Consider the following 15,481-nt stretch of genomic DNA (forward strand, 5'->3'; position numbering starts at 1 on the left):
TTCAGTAGACATGGAGAATAACTGATCACCACCCTCTTTTGATTGGACATATATAACCTATCTGAAGACTGTTATCCGGTTCCCCCTTGATGTTTTCTCAAGACTAAGACTGATGGGGGCCTAATGATGAGAGTTATTTGACATTTAACACTATCATGTAAAGCAAGGCTCTTTATTGCCTATTTTTCGCTTCCCTTTTGTGCATATCTTCTTTTTGTCTTAAATGAAGCACATAGTTAGGCAGAATTTATTTGCCTAAATTATAATGTGATCAGGATAGCGGCTTTTAAGACCTCTATTCGGATGAAAAATGCCAAGGGATTATTAATGGCTGCAACTGGGCAGGACTTCAGCGCTATGCTTCACTCTTAAAAAGGCACCTCTAGTAACCGAGTGCCCCCTTACTCTGGGGCTGGGGAATTTCTTCGGTGACTGACTGGCTCTTTAAGGAAATGTGTTATGTGGTTGCTTGATTTCCCTCTGATTTAATCTTGCTAGCAGAACTGGGCAAAAATGAGATGGCTTTTCAGGAAATTTCTTTCCTTTTTTCATCAACATTCAACAAAAATTTTCTGCGGAAAATCAAAAGCCAGAAAAAATTCAGCCAACTGTATTATCTAGGTACTTAAATGGCTCCCTTCACTATAAAGCCTGACTATATGTCAAAAGAGTAATTTATTCTCTAGCACAACCACCAGATACGGGCTTGATGGAGGAAACATGGGGAGTCTGTGTTATGCAGGAGGTCAGACTAGATTATCAGAATATTCCCTCCTGGCCTTAAACCCTAAGAATGTATGAAAATTAAAACATGGCATTGTGACTAAGCAGGTCATCACAATCTGTTTAGTCAAGTACTTATAACTCAGTAGCTTTGGCCCATATTCTCTGCTGATGTAAACTGGTGGAATTCCACTAACTTGAGTGAAGCTGTTTTCAAATATATGACCAGACAGCCTAGTCCAGGGTTTCTCAAACAGGGGTCGCCGCTTGTGTAGGGAAAGCCCCTGGCGGGCCGGGCCGGTTTGTTTACCTACCCCGTCCGCAGGTCCAGCCGATCTCTGCTCCCACTGGCCGCGGTTCGCTGCTCTGGGCCAATGGGAACTTCTGGAAGCAGCGGCCAGTAAGTCCCTCGACCCACGCCGCTTTCAGCAGCTCGCATTGGCCTGGAGCAGCGATCCGCAGCCAGTGGGAGCCGCGATCGTCCGGACCTGCGGACGGGGCAGGTAAACTCACGGGCCCAGCCCGCCAGGGGCTTTCCCTACACAAGCGGCAACCCGTGTTTGAGAAACCCTGGCCTAGTCCTTCATGTTTAGCTCAATCTCCCAAGAAAGTAAGATGAGGCAGGCTGAAGCATGAGGAAGAATGTGGATGAGGGATCTTCTATAGCACTTTAGATCCCTGTAAAGACAAAGAGCTGTTCATTAGTTTCTCTAGACTCATTTTGTAGAATAGGTGAAAGAACACCAGTCACAAAATAGTCCGCGGGCTACTCATAGCATATAAATACCTCTGCTGAAAACATAACATAAGCTCTTCTGTGCTTTTTGGCACAGCCAAGCTAAAATAAAAGTTAATTATCAAATACATTTGTTAAAAAACTAAAGGTTATTTGCTAATAAACTTTTATTCTGGCTCTGATGAGCAACAGCACAACAGCTTGCATTATGCTCTCGGAAGAGTTATTTATGACTCGCCAAAGGGGTGCTTTCTGAACTCGTGTTCTTCCACTTGCTCTGCAAAAGTAGAGAGGCTAAAATAAATACAAATGCAGAAAGAATGGCACAAGTGTGCATCTTTTCCATGCACAGTGTGAGCAAAGACTTTTAATTAGAAATGATCTTATTTAATAGTGACAGAACAAGAAGGGGAAAAAAAGGTGAAATCTCCATATGAGAGCACAGTGTATGTGTCTCCTCAGTACAAGGCTATCTCTGAACACAAAATGTCAGCTGTCTGTACAGCAGGGAGGGAGACTTCTCTCCACTTAAAGATGCAGTGCACATAAAATAAGGCACATCATAAACCACAAGCATACAAGGTATCCCTAGCTATTCAAGTCTCTCTTCCCTTTATCCTACGGAAAATGTCTTATTTTCACACTGGGCAAAGATTCGAACTCAAACCTGTGTGTTTTTTTCCCAAACACTTGATACTACAAAGGGACAACTCTAAAATGTTAATTGTAAATGTGTGTTTGTATCTACAATGTTTAGATTTGGTGTGTGTGTCCATTTTAGGGTTCATTGCGCTTGGGGTTTTGTAATGAGGCCATTTTCCCATTCTCTCTGTCTGTGCCCAGTTTTTGCTGGAGTGATGACAAGCACCGATGCTTGTAACATTCCTTCACGATCTCATAGTTCCACCTATCTCCCACCCCTATGTTGGTTTTAGGGGGTCTATTGGTAGGACATTCATGACACAGAAGATCTGGGTCAGACATCTCTCTCTTACTAATAGTGACAGGGCAGTGAACTAACAAACATGGGATAACACGCTTGAGATCTTAGTGCAGTGAGAGAGAAGGGGCTTCAGATAGCTTGATTCCAAGCCATTTGGTATATCACAAAGGAGCCATTTCATGGCAAACCCAGAGGACAGACCAGAGATTTTCCATAGAGGTTAGAAGGGACCATTAGATTATTTAGTCTGACCTCCTGGGTATAGCTCAAACCATTAAATTTCAGCCATTTCCTCTATACTGAGCAAAGCAGTTCAGGCTTCACTTTTCTGTGCCATAGATGGACAACAGGAGAGACTGAGATGCAAGCAGTTCTCAACACTCCGGCAATGGCACGGACTGGGTTAGGTGAGATACACTCAGATGATTTCAGCAGGTGATCCTCGTCCCATGCTGCAGAAGAAGGCAAAAATGTCTCTGCTGATCCTACTGAGGAAAAATTTCCTCCATCAGTTTGACTCTGAGCATGTGAGCAAGATGAACCAGCCAGGCACAAGAAAGGTAGTGATGGATTACAGAGCAATTCTCTAAAATGAAGTGAAATAGAGGAACATCAGAAAAGTATCACACGAAAAGAGTTTTTACATAGCATCCCTCATTCTCCTTCCTTTCCCTCTCCCAAATTCATCCCAGGTATAACTCCATGGAGGCCTCCAATTGGGTGAGCTATATGTAAATATCTGTGATGTGAAAGCGCCTGGCCATTTCATTCCATGCTTTGGGTGGGGGGGAGGTTGGAGAGGAGGTGCAGAGACTGACACTGAGCTAGAGAGCTTCTGAAGTGCACAGACCCCTCCAGGGTTTGCCAAGTTGGAAGGTCTCCTCCTTCTTCATCATGGTTCAAACTTCCCCATGCCAAGGTTGCTCAATTGAGCATCTTCTAGTTGAGAAAGTGGAGGCCACTGGTCTCTTTGGATCTGTAAGCTCAAGCAGCCTAATCCAACGTATTTTACCTTAACATGCAAAGGATGCTAACTATGTTATCTCATGGGATTACTTGCCACCACAATTTGTCCCTTTGTGAATAAAGGTTTTCATGTCAAACCAAACAGATGTGGTCCCAATACTCTGCTTGTTGGTTTGCTCTACTTCCACCTCCCTTGATAGCTTGAATATCAGGAAATTGTGGCAGTCAGGAAAGTTTGACTGACCTGGCTAACATTCAGCCTGCTCTGTGGCACAATTCAGAGAGTAGCTAGTGGGAGAAGAATTTCAAAACATCAACATGTTTAGTGAAAAGCAGTCTAGGCAGGCTTCTCCTTCAATTAGTCCAGGGTGGTCTCAGTGGGAATGCTTAAGATTTTTCTCTGTGGGTCTTCAACTCTTTTTTTTCTTCCCTATTCGGGTACTCTGCTGAGAAATTCCTTTTCCCAAGTTGTGTAGGAAATAGTGATGCCTCTGAAGCTGGCTTTCAACGAGCTTGCACAGGAAATTGAGTGAGACCTCCCCACTATCATGCATTTCAAAGTATGGTCCTCCATGCTCCCCCAGAAATGAAAGGAAACCACCATCCTACTTGAGATGCCTTGGGGATCTCCATCTGCCCATTCCTCTTCTCCATCTTCCAGCTAAAATGCACCACTGGTATAACTCCACTCAGTGGTTCTCAAGCAGGGGTCTGGAGCCCCCTGGAGGGCCGCTAGCAGGCTTCATGGGGTCCACCAAGCAGGGCCAGTGTTAGACTTGCTGGGGCCCCGGGCGGAAAGCCGAATCACCACCACATGGGTCTGAAGCCCAGGGTCCTGAACCCCATCACTCAGCTTTAAAACCGAAGCCTGAGCAATGTAGCTTAGTGGGGGCCCTCTGGCATGGGGCCCAGGCAACTGCCCTGTTTGCTACCCCCTAACACTGGTCCTGGCTTTTATATGTGGAAAAACAGTTGTTGTGGCGCAGGTGGGCTGTGGAGTTTTTATAGGATGTTGATGGGGGCTCAGAAAGAAAAAGGTTGAGAACCTCAGACCCATCTGACTTCACTGTGGTTACACCAAGGATGAATTTGGTCCATTCTACATGCATCTGTGGGAGAACTTGGGCAGTTACCTTATATGTGCAGTAAAGTGTATGTGCTGTTTTTTTTTAGAAAGCATAGTCATGCTGGATTCTCTTTTACTGTGCCAGCTTTGAGTTGCACTTGTAAAGAAATATACTCACCCCTAGAAGGACACATTCCCCTTGAAAAGCAATCTCATAATTTGAATGGAAGTTCTCACATTTCTGGAGTGACATCACCATGAACCTATGACAGACCTACCTTTTATCTAGTCACATAAGACAGTGGGAGAGATTTTGTGCTTAGAGGCATAGCACAGAGCTCTCAGTTCACGATGAGGGGGGAGGCCTCAGGGGTCTTGAGCCACTTTGCACCCTCCTGATCCTCAGGTGCTCTGTGAGTCTTGGTGTAATGTAGACAGCCCTGGGAGCCTGATTTAAGTTATGGCAACCTCCCAAGGCTCCCCTATGGGCTGCAACATTGTCCAGAATCTCTGCAGTGCTATGTGTCCCCAACATGCTCCTCCCACTGACAGCTCCACCCTGGCACACCCACTGCGCCAAGGTTTTAAAGGGGTCCTCAGGAGGCAGCCTCATGGCTGATTGCCTCGATGCTTGCATAAGCTTAATCCAGGGGGTTTGGTGCCTCTTTACATCACTCAGGCCCTTTTACCCAGTGTAAAGGGGCTGGAGCAGTGTGAGTATTTCACCCTATGTCTATATATCTCTGTAGCTAGCCACAGAGAGAGAGAGAGAGAGAGAGAGAGAGTGCTACATAATACACATTTATTTAATGCTACCATTACAGATATACCACTCAATGACAACTTTCCAGGGTTGCATTGTACAAAGCCCTCCCCTGGAGAGTTCCTAGCCTTTGTAACCCTTCTGCCATGTGGTGTTGGCAGCAAAAAAGAGCTGGGTTCAATTTCCTAAGCTTTCCTTCTGCAAAATTTAAACAACAACAGCTCCAATCCCCACTCAGAAATGGAGAAAACGATATATACCTCTCTGGGCACCCTAGATAGGCAATACTTCCTCACTCACAAGCACTGAGTCCAGGAGTTTAACAGAAAGAGACCTTTATAAACGAGGAGGAAAGGGGCACAATCGTATAAACTTGGGAAAGCCAGTAATTAGTAAATTAGCAATATCTATTACGTATGACTCCCATCGCCACAGGGTGTCCTAGCATTAGCTCCAACCTCAGTCTTCTTCTGGCAGCTGTGAGTGGCTGATATGTTCTAGCCACTTCCCTCCTCCCCGTCCCCACTCACAGTTTGTTGTCCAGGGCTGGTGGAGTTCGGGGATTGTGATCAGTCAGTCTCCAGGCCCTAAGGGAGGGGCTGGAGGGGCTGCTTCCCACCTGACTTGATTTCAAGTTTGAGTTCTGGCTGGGGGGGGCACACCGGTAGGCTGCTGCTCTCTGCAGCTTCCATACAAGCCACCACCATCTTCTCAACTTAGTCCACCCCCTTGAAGTCACCTCAGCTCAGTCTACCAGCTTTAAGCCTTCTGCTGTCTTACAGTGCCTTTGTGCTGAGCTTTTGGAGAAGACGAATATCTAAGACCCTTACAAGAATCTTTGTCACAGCACCAGCATTCCCAGCAGAACTAGGGAACCTCTTTTTCCATTTAGCCCCATCCAGGTTCCCTCACCCAGCCCTTCATTCCAGGAACGTTTAGTGCAATTCTCTTGTCACTTCATTTCCCAACAGGGCCGATCACATTTTATTGCCCCCAACTCAAAACATAACTGTGTTTTTACCAAGATGCCCCAAACTGAAATGCAAATGAGGCATGGCTCATGCAGTCATTGTCCTTTGCTCAGCAGCAGAGAACTTCCTCTCCTCTGGAGCCCCTGCCCATCTGCAGTTCTCAAGCAATTCTGGGCCACTCTTCAGCCATTTCTCCAACAGATGTCAATAGTGGGCTCCCTTACCCTCACCCTCCCCCACACAAGTCTCAGGCCACAGGGTTTACATCTTCACAAGCTTCTGTTTTACAGAGCTTCCATAGCATTCTGAGATACGCTCCAGGGATGTTTCCTTCCAGCCTCTTTTACCAGGGGTTGGATGACTCCTGAAATTTCCATAAACTTGATTTACCTTTGGTGTAACTGGAGACGCTACCTGGAGACCCGGGTATCGATGCCGCATCACTCTTTGGTATTTCAGGCCTTTCTTTTTTACTTTTTTCCATCTCCTTTAATTATCAATAATTAACCCTTGCCTAATTTTAAAAATTATTTTAACCCTTTCATTTCCTACTTTGATTTATTGCTTTATAAGGCTGGGATTTTCTATACGATAAGATTCAGGCACGTAACTCTTCAGGTGCCTTTAAAAAACACAGCCTTAAACTACTTGCCTTTTGCCCCTCTTACACAGTCTTAATTTATTTGTTTAATGATCTATATTTTAACCTCTGCCTAATTTTTGAAAACTATTTTGCTGGCAATTTCTCTCCCCTCTAAGGTGCTAATTTTTCTTTGATTTTTTTCTTTCTCCAATTCATTCCTGATTTTTAGGTTTACCTTTCCTGCAGGACATTGGTTTATATCAAATTTAACTGTCATGAGGTCTGCATTCAGTTCCAAAGATATTTTCCATTCTTTATCTTCCTCAGTGTTACCACGAGACACTGTTTCAATAAACAGTTCATGCATGCACTTCCTGGCTTGTGAAAATGAGTCATAAGCAACTAGTTACACTCCTGACCGATATAAACATTCTTCCCTGAATGAGACATTGGCTATTTGTTTGCACCTCTGGTCACAGCCAGGATCAAAGGAAGATAGAGCAAGATACAATGGGAAGGTTGTTCTTACTGTATTAACAGTCCAAAGGTATAGAATCATAGGCTTAGAATAGACCTCAAGGGTCATCTAGTCTAACCCACTGCCAAGGCACAGGAAGGTTGTACCACAACAGTCTATTCTGATTCTAACTCACTTCTGTAGACCCAGAAAGTCAGTAGAGTATAGACATGGTTCGGAGAGACAGCCAGAATGTGGGGTGATTATTTGAATAGAAGCAGCAAAAAGTCCTGTGGCACCTTATAGACTAACAGACTTATTGGAGCATGAGCTTTCGTGGGTGAATACATGCATGCATCCGACGAAGTGGGCATTCACCCACAAAAGCTCATGCTCCAATACGTCTGTTAGTCTATAAGGTGCCACAGGACTCTTTGCTGCTTTTACAGATCCAGACTGACACGGCTACCCCTCTGATACTATTTGAATAGAATCTCTTGAATTGTTGAGGTTCTGCTATCACTTAGATTAGTCAGACTGTAAACTCTTTTTGCTCTGTGTTTGTATGTCACCTATCCCAGTGGAGTTCTGGTCCTTGACTGGGGCTGCTAAGTGCTGTGATAATAATAATAAATAAATAAAATAATAATAAATAATAACAATAATAGTCACTGATGAATTGGAAACATCACCAGGACACAGCCTCATATTTCCTTGGCCTTCCCCTGATAAACGTGGTGAATGATTTCCTTAGTTAGATTTCCAGTGGCAAAGGAGAAAAGAGATCATGCAGGAAGAACTGTGACATTTACATTGTAAAATTATTTACATGACTGAGATTATCAATATGGAAATGCAGGAGACCTCTGCTAAACACAGAATTTTCATTAGCAAGGAGGAGAAGTGTGACAGTAGAGATGTCAGCTACATCCTTAGTTGACAGTCATAAGTTGCTTCCAAAACAAGCAAAAAGACAACACATTTTGTTTAGTCATTATTAGTATTCAATGCAAGAAAGGACTTCATACCTCGGTGGAATCATTATAGGTGGGATAAGAAATATCCTGCAGCTGTTTTCCATGGTTAAGAAGAGAGTCATCAACATATCTTTAATCTTGTCTATAGCCAAATCAAGTGTGCATGCCTCAAAACAAACGGGGAGGAAGAAAAGCACCTTTATACACAGGAGAGCTAAACCGATCTTTTCTAAAGCTAAAATAAACTCAGGCTGTGCGTACACAGGAATGGATGATGGCTGGGGAAGCCAGGTAGCTGAAAACTTACTGGGAGCAATGCAAATACCTTTGTGAAGGCATTCAAGGGATACATGGTGCAGTTTTGGTTTACCAGTCCTGGGAGTCAACCAACTCCTACCTGTTCTCTTCTTAGGGCAAGTTCAACCGACTCAAACTAACCAAGAAGCCTCTCACAGGTGATCTTCCCTGCCACTATTCCCAAAACACCTTCATGAGAGGCTTCATACCCTGTCTTTGGGAGGCGGCACGTACAGAGGGAATGGAAAGAAAAAGGAAAACTGCGGGAAGGGGTGTTTACCATATATTCCTTCTTCAGCTCCGATCACCCATCCAAATTACAGTCAACCTAAACTTTGTCCCCTTCTAATTTGCATAAAGCCTGTGAAGTTAAGAGGAGCATATTTTTAGAAGATTGGGAAATCCCTTTTTTCTTACCAAGGAGTCTATTTCCAATATTCTCTAACTCTACCATATAATACTCTCTGGCTTTTTAAAGTACACATGGTAATATTACTATTTTGTGTTACAGTAGAGAGGGGGGAATTGAACAGGGGTCTCTAGTGTCCCAGGAGAATGCCCGAACCAGTGGCCTAAAAGCTAGAAGGACCTCCTCAGCCTTTTCCTGCCAGGTTTTGAATAGGATCCAGTCTAGTAGGTGTTCTCTGAGCAGGATACCAGACTGGGCTCTGCATGTGACCAAACACCTATCTTCCCCCAGTTTGTAGATCGCTGTGGTGGTTAGTTAGGAGATAGGCACCTGGTCGCCTACAGGGCAGCAGTAGTGCACATGCTTGGAGGCAGACAGCTAGGGAACTTTTACCCTGAAGATGTAGGTGCTGTGAGTGAGTTTAGGCGCCTACAGGGGTTAGGCAGGAGTTCTGTGCATTCTGTTGGAGTCAAAACTGGGATTTAGGTACCTAAATTAGGAATTTCAGTGCCTAACTCCTTTGAAGCCAGGGCCGCCCAGGGGGGGGGGGGCAAGTGGGGCAATTTGCCCCAGGCCCTGGGCCCCACAGGGGCCCCCACGAGAGTTTTTTGGGGCCCCTGGAGCGGGGTCCTTCACTCACTCCGGGGACCCCGGAAAACTCTTGTGGGGCCGGGCCCCCGGAGCTTCCTCCACTCCCGGTCTTCGCTGGCCGGGGGTCCTTCCGCTCCGGGGCGGAAGGACCCCCCACTGGCGAATTACCGCCGAAGCGGGACCCGCCGCCGAAGTTCAGCTTGGTCTTCGGTAGTAATTCAGTGGCGGGGGGGGCCTTCTGTTCAGGGACCCGCTGCCGAAGTGCCCCGAAGACCCGCGGTGGGGGACCCCTGCCGCCGAATTACCGCCGAAGACCGGGCTGCACTTCAGCGGCGGGTCCCGCTTCGGTGGTAATTCGGCGGCAGGGGGCCCCCACCGCGGGTCTTCAGGGCACTTCGGCGGCGGTCCCAGAATGGAAGGGCCCCCCGCCGCCGAAGACCCCAGACCCCAGAATCGTCTGGGCGGCCCTGTTTGAAGCATTCTGCTCTGGAGTGCTAGTCCAGTATTCTACTGACTAGACCACACTGCCTCTCAGAAATGGTATATGTAAGCATACCAACTATTTATTTATTAAAACACCTCACTAGCGTCTCATCCTCTCACCATAATATCAGTGTTATACCCGGTATGTCCTCCAATAAGTGGGTTGTTGTTTTTTTGGGGGGGGGGAGTGCAGATTCTAACCACCATGAACTTTAATAATGCAGTTCTGTGTACACTAGATTTGGAGTGGGATATCCGAGGAGTTAAACAATACACTTACTGCCATTCACTTTCTCATTAATTTCTCAGAACCCACTCTCCCTGGTAGAATCTTGTGTAGGTGTATGAAAGCAGCATCACCTCACAATTTCAAAAGAGCTCTCCCCCAGTAATTCTTTAAGGACTGAGCCACTCACAAATTACGATGTTGATTCATTAACAGTGAGATGGGTTCTGCCATTTTCTCTGTTAGAACAATGTCACAAATATGTGATGAATACTGTAATCACTGTCATAATTAACAGTAAGCGCTTGCTTTCAAAATAACAAAAATATTATCACAATCATCAGAATTGTGCTTGAGCAATTTGGGAATACTTGTTACCTTAGCTGTGGCCCTGCTCCAAAGCCCATTTCCCATTTACTGAGGAAAACAGAAAGGAACATAAACTCTGGCAGGTCAAGAGTCAAGGTATAATCAGGCAGGGCAAAAATGAATTTGAAGAGCAACTAGCAAAAGACACAAAAACTAACAGCATTTTTTTTAAAAATACACCGGAAGCAGGAAGCTGCCAAACAACCAGTGGGGCCACTGCGCGATCAAGGTGCTGAAGGAGTACTCAAGGATGACAAGGCTGTTATAGAGAAGCTAAATGAATGCTCTGCATCAGTCTTCACTGCAGAAGATGGATGGGGGATTTCCATACCTGTGCCACTCTTTTTAGGTGACAAATAGGAGGAACTGTCCCAGACTAAGGTATCAATAGAGGAGGTTTTGGAACAAATCGATAAATTAAACAGTAATAAGTCACCAGGGCCAGATGGAATTCACCCAAGAGTTCTGAAGGAACTCAAATATGAAATTGCAGAACTATTAACCTATCATTTAAATCAGCCTCTGTACCATATGACAGTGGATAGCTAATGTAATACCGATTTTTAAAAAAGCTTCCAGAAACGATCCTGGCAATTACAGGACGATAAGTCTTACTTCAGTATCGGGCAAACTGGTTGAAAATAGTGAAGAACAGAATTAACAGACACATAAATGAATACACTGTGCTGGGGAAGAGTCAACGTGGGATTTCTAAAGGGAAATCAAGCCTCACCAATTTTTTGAGGGGGGGGGTCAACAAACAAGGGTGATCCAGTGGAGTTTCAGAAAGCCTTTGAGGAGGTCCCTCACCAAAGGCTCTTAAGCAAACTAAGCAGTCATCGAATAAGAGGGGGATCCTCTCATGGATCAGTAACTAGTTAAAAGATAGGAAACAATGACTAGGAATAAATGGACAGTTTTGGCAGTGGAGAGAGGTAAATAGGGAGGTCCCTCCAGGACGTGTGCTATTTGACATAATCATAAATTATCTGGAGTAAAGAGTGAGGTGGCAAAGTTTGTAGACTATATCTATCTTGAATAATTTTGTAAGTCCAAAACAGGCTATGAAGTGTTACAAAGGGATCTCACAAAACTAACAAAATGTCAGAAGAAATTCAGTGTTGATAAATGCAAAGTAATTCACACTGGAAAACATAATCCCAATTCTACATGCTAACCGTTGGGGTTTGAATTAGCTATTACCAACAAGAAAGATCTTGGAGTCACCGCAGATATTCTCTGAAAACTTCTGCTAGCAGCAGGCAAATAATTAACCAAACGTTAGGAACTATTAGAAAAGGAATAGAAAATAAGACCGAAAAATATCATATTGCCACTATATAAATCCATGGTATGCTCATACCTTGAATACCGTGTCCAGTTCTGGCCACCCAATTTCAAAAATGATACATCAGAGTTGGAAAAAGTACAGAGAAGGGCAACAAAAATGACTAGGGGTATGGAACAGCTTCCATATGAGGAAAGATTAAAATGACTTTGACTGTCCATCTTAGAAAAGAGACAACAAAGGGGGAATATGCTATAGATCTATAAAATCATGACTGGTGTGGAGAAAGTGTTCTTTACCCCTTCATACACACAAGAACCAGGGGTCACCCAATGAAATTAATAAGCAGCAGGTTTAAAACAAACATTAGGAACTTCTTCACACAACATACCAGGGATGTTTTGAAGGCCAATAACATAAGTGGGTTCAAAAAAGAATGAGATAAGTTCATGGAAGATAGGTCCATCAATGGCTATTAGCCAAGGTGGTTAAGGACACAACCCCAGGCTTTGAGTGTCTGTAAACTTCTAACTGCCACAAGCTGGGACTGGATGCCAGGGGATGGATCACTCGATAAATTGCCCTGTTCTGTTCATTCCCTCTGAAGCATCTGGCAGCAGCCATTGTCAGAAGACAGGGTAGTAGGCTAGTAGGACCGTTTGTCTGACCCTGTATAGCCATTCTTACGAAGTCAGTGAAAGTCTTTCCATTGAATTCAATGGGGTTTGGATCAGGGCCTATATCTGATATATGGGGAAGAAAAAACATTCCTGCTGCCGGCGTTCTCTGAAACACCAGGCCTGAGTTGAGTACAGCATCCAAGGTTAGTGAGATGATGATTCCAGTAGGTACTTACAGTGTGAAGAGTACTGGGATCAAAGGTGCTATGTAAATACAAGACATTATTACAATCTTGCTGTTGCTTATTGGGATTCATGGATATCCTGCTATGCATGGAATACACATGCTACTTTCTAGCAACGTTTTAAAACTCATTAACTAGAATATTAGGCTAATCATGATAAACGATAAGCCAGATTTCATTACATTACAGCTAATTACAAAATCATACCTACCTAGTCTTACATGAGGCAAATTGGTCCGAATGTGCTATCTGTGTTCACTCAGCAGCCACCTAAGGAAAGTGGTAAAACATGAACTGAAGGGGTACATTTTCAATGACGGGCTGAGGGATTTAAGCTACCTCCAACACTAAGAGCTAGCAATGTGATTCCCAGCTTGCATAGGCCTACTCACGCTAGCTCTCATCTGATCTAGTGAGCTAAAAATGGCAGTGCAGCTGCAGTAGCTTGGGCAGCAGTACTTTGGGCTAGCCACCCAGGTCCTACCCACAGGGTTCAGGCAAATCTGTACTCATGGCAGCTAGCCACTGCTACCTGCTACCCTGGCCACACTACTATTTTAGTGCCCCGGCTCAGTGAGAGCTAGCGCACGTATGCCTATGTCAGCTGGGAATCACCCTTCTACAGCGCAGTGTACTCGGGTGCCACACTAAAAATGTCCCCCTGAAAACGTCAAGTAGACATACAGTTCTGTACCTAATCTGAAGGTCTGGCCAACCATTTGTTTTTGTAGCAGGCCGCGTGTCAGAGGTCGGCAACATGTCCATACACGGACATGAGTGCCCAGGATAAAAATGTTAGGTCCGTGGGGGTGCTCACCCAGGACAGCCCCCTGTCCCTGCTGTGGCTAGTGGAGGTGCAGGCAGGCAGCTCTGCAGGCACCCCGAGCGGTGACTCCATGGCTCCCAGCCCATTGGCTGGGAATCGCGGCGATGAGAGCTGCAGGGGAGGCTCCTGCAGACAGACAGCAGTGCGCAGAGCTGCCTGGCTGCACCTCCGTGTAGGAGCCGGATGGGGGACATGCTGCTTCTTCCAGGAACTGCTTGAAGTAAGCGCTGCCCGGAGCCTGCACGCTTGACCCCCTCCCACTCCCCAACCCCTTGCCCCAGCCCTGGCCCCCCTCCTGCCCTCCAAATCCCTCATCCCCAGCCCCACCCCAGCCCCTGAACCCCCAGCACCCTGCTCCAGCCCGGAACCCCCTCCCACACCCTGAGCCCCTCATGTCTGGCCCCAGCCTGGAACCCGCACCCCCCAGCCCAGAGCCTATACCCCTTCCACATCCCAACCCCTTGCCTCAGCCTGGGCCCCTCCCCCCCCCGCCAATGTCCATCACGAAATCCGGTAATTTTGTCAAGTGTCTGTCGTGCAACATGGTGGTGTTGACCCCTGCCATGCGTATGTATCTATAACTTAATCCATGTGTTCCTTGCATTGGTGCCCTACTGGTTTGTGACTGGAGTGTTATAGACTTAATGGAAATGCACCGTCTTAGGGAATGGTTGTCCCACTTGCAAGGGTCCCACTTAGGATCCCACTTGCAAGGAAATGGCATAACAGATGGGTTGGTTTTACAGACAAATAGCACAGTAACCTTTCTCACACCTCACTTTGAGAGTGCGGTTTAGGCCACATCCCTTTCCTCAGCATTTCCGATTGGCCAGCTTAGGTAGCTCACTGGCTTCTGCAAATCCCATTTGTAGGCACCTACCTCTCCCCATGCATTGTATGGGGAGCCTGGGGGCCTAACTTGAGGCTGTGGATTCTACAAAGTGCCTAAAAATTAGGCATTGCAATGCTGGGTCTAAGTCACTTGTGTGGATCTAACCCTAAAAGGATTGAGGAGCATGAGTCTCCTTGAAAGTCAATGGGAATTGTGCCCCAAGTTGCTTCAGTCCAGATCCTCAAATATATTTGGGCGCCTAACTCTCATTTGATTTCAACGAAGTCAGGTACCTAAATGTCTTTGAGGACCTGGGCTTTAAGCTCTTTAGAAAATCCTGCCCAGCATGAAACATATCTGCTATTTATTGAATTTAATGGAATAAGATTAAATTTTATACACGGTAAGGTGTTGATTTGCACAAGTAGAACAAATAGGTACGGTATCTCACATAAGCAACATGGCAGGTTGATTTCACATAAGCCACAGCAGAACCAGCAAATGGTAGCAAATATGAGTCACTACTGACCTGGAGTAGAAAAGAAATACCGTTGACCTGGGGGTAAAAGGCTCAGTATCTCATTCCCAATGCCTCCGGCAATCAAGACTCTAAACAATATCATCTGACAACTCTATTTTGGAGCCAAATTGTTCTCTGTTATTCTGTGTAAACCATGAGTAATTTCATGAAAATCAGTGGAGTTACTGTAAGTTTACACTGACATAACTGAGAGTCAAAACCGGACCTCATCTGTTAATAAGTTTTGCAATTAGTTGTGGGAAGAAGGGCTTTACAAGGAATGTTTTCTGATAGAGGTTTAGTTGGATGGAAATGCAGCTGCATCATCTGAGGGTTCATTTAAAAAAAGCTTTGGATGAATATGTGAAATTAGAGAGAGAGGGGAAAAAAGCAGGTAGGATGATTACTTGATAAAACGGAGTATTATGCTATGAAAGGAAGGCAAATACAGACCAACAAATACAATTGTGAAATGCTGTAATTAAGGCTTTTCATGAGACAAAGTATTTTGCTCTTACCAATAGTTTTAGGTTGTTTTAAACACAAAAGACAGGGGTGCAATTAGAGTGAAGCACAGCACAAGCACCAAA

General features: G+C 45.2%; 1 long non-coding RNA gene across 1 annotated transcript in view; it reads right to left on the reverse strand.

Moving 5' to 3' along the window:
* Positions 1-13,164, reverse strand: part of LOC123370787 — a 52,657-nt gene extending 39,493 nt beyond the window's left edge. The window contains exons 1-2 of the long non-coding RNA XR_006579549.1: positions 13,106-13,164; positions 12,925-12,983 (exon numbers count right to left, since the gene is read on the reverse strand). This is a non-coding gene — a long non-coding RNA (uncharacterized LOC123370787). The remainder of the gene's footprint in view (positions 1-12,924; positions 12,984-13,105) is intronic.
* Between the last annotated feature and the right edge of the window lie 2,317 nt (positions 13,165-15,481).

This window comes from Mauremys mutica, chromosome 5, assembly GCF_020497125.1.
Source record: "Mauremys mutica isolate MM-2020 ecotype Southern chromosome 5, ASM2049712v1, whole genome shotgun sequence".
Classification (NCBI taxonomy): Eukaryota; Metazoa; Chordata; order Testudines; family Geoemydidae; genus Mauremys; species Mauremys mutica.